At 34.1% G+C, this 2,052-nt stretch overlaps 1 protein-coding gene across 1 annotated transcript in view; it reads left to right on the forward strand.

Annotated features, from left to right (window-relative positions):
• LOC102602191 (uncharacterized) overlaps positions 1 to 2,052 on the forward strand; it is a 45,972-nt gene that overhangs the window by 20,429 nt on the left and 23,491 nt on the right. The gene's annotated exons all lie outside the window — the stretch shown is intronic.

Below are 2,052 nucleotides of genomic sequence, written 5' to 3' on the forward strand. Positions count from 1 at the left end.
GTGTCAATTTAGATTTTTTATGAGGCACATGATTCAACACATAACAAGCAGTTAAAATAGCTTCACCCCAAAAATTTAAAGGTGCATGTGACTCAATAAGCATGGCATTAGTCAATTCAACCAAAGTTCTATTTTTCCTTTCCGCTACTCCTTTAGATGAATGAGAGTAAGGAGGAGTAGTTTCATGAATTATTCCCAATGATCTAACAAAAGAATTAAACTCATTTGACTCATATTCACGGCCTCTATCACTTCTAATTCTTTTTATTTTTCTTCCAAACTGATTTTCAACTTCATGGAGATAAACTTTAAAGTTTTCAAAAGCATCACTTTTATTTTTCATCAAGTAAACATATGTAAACTTAGAAAAATCATCAATGAAAGTGATAAAATATCTATTACCTCCACGAGTTAAAATTCCACCAAGTTCACAAATATCAGTATGAACTAATTCTAACAAATCAGTTTTTCTTTGAACTTGTAAATGAGGCCTTTTAGTGATTTTGGCTTTACTACAAGCCTCACACTTTTCAAAATTCTTTTTAATCATTGGAATTAATCCTAAACTACTCATGATTCCAACATAACGGTCATTAATATGACACAAACGAGCATGCCAAAAATTGTTAGAAGAAAGCATGTAAACATAAGTAGAAGTTTTATTCATTTCAACATTCAATTTGAACATCCCATCACATGCATACCCCTTTCCCACAAAAATACCCTTCTTCACTATTACATATTGATCAGATTCAATAATCTGTTTAAAGCCTGCTTTATTAAGAAGAAAACTAGACATCAAATTTTTCCTCATAGAAGGAGTATAAAGTACATCTTTCAAAGTTAATACCCTTCCAGAAGTAAAACACAATTCGACATCTCCCTTTCCAAGCACTTGAGTAGTGTGAGCATCATCAAGCATGATGGTTTTGGGCTCCTCAAAATAAGTATATTTCTTAAACCAGTCTTTGTCATAACAGACATGACGGTTTGCACCAGAATCAGCCCACCATCCATCAACATTCTCAACCATGTTTATGTCGATAATCACCGCCACAAAAGGTTCTTCGGTAACGTTTGCCTGAGGGTTAGGACCACGTTTCCGGAATCTGCAAAATCGAGCAATATGCCCACTCTTGCCACAAACAAAGCATGGTCCCTTGTCTTGAACTTGTTGATTTTGTAATTGGATAGTTTCACCATTATTTTTCTTGGGAGGTCTACCATTATTTTTCTTGAATTTTTTCTTCTTAGGCTTCAAAGAAGTATTTTTGTGAGTTTCAGGAGTAGCATTATTTGAAGTAATTAAATTTACCTTCGTTGTGATGTTGCTCTCTTCTGTTTGTAAAAGTGCATCTTGGCCCCTAGCCTCTTCTTCCATGCGGATTTTCATTATCAAGGTTTCAAGGGAGGTTTCCTTTTGTTTGTGGCGCATAGTTTTTGAAATTCCTTCCAAGAAGGTGGAAGTTTATCTACTATGCCACAAACAATAAGGTTATCTCCAATTTTTACCTCCTCGGACCTTAGCTCTCCAACAATCATTATAAAGTCTTGAGCTTGGTCTACCATTGATTTGTTGCATTTGGAAACGAAAAAATCTACTAGCCGCATATTTTTTCGCTCCAGCCTCTTCGGTATCATACTTACTCTGCAACGCTTTCCAAATTTTCTTTGCACTAGAGTAAGTTCTATCATAAAAATTATCAGATAGACAATTAAGAATATAATACCGACACTTATAGGATTCACCATCGTATTTTTCCACTTTCTCTAGATTAGAAATAGTTTCATCATCATTCATAGAGGTGATATCTACTTTATTAGGATTCTTCTCAGTTAACACATAAGAAACATTGAGAAGACTCAAGTAGAAAAGTACTTTACCCTTCCATCTCTTAAAATGGTTACCATTGAACCGAAATGACTTGTTAAGGTCTCCCATCTTGAAATCCGCGGTTTTTTCAATTGTAGCCATGTTGAATCTCCTTAAAATTGTTAGTGAAAACTTACAAGATAACAAAAATACAAGATTACAATTGAAAATAAAAATGA

This window comes from Solanum tuberosum, unplaced genomic scaffold, assembly GCF_000226075.1.
Source record: "Solanum tuberosum cultivar DM 1-3 516 R44 unplaced genomic scaffold, SolTub_3.0 scf00204, whole genome shotgun sequence".
In the NCBI taxonomy this organism is placed as follows: domain Eukaryota; kingdom Viridiplantae; phylum Streptophyta; class Magnoliopsida; order Solanales; family Solanaceae; genus Solanum; species Solanum tuberosum.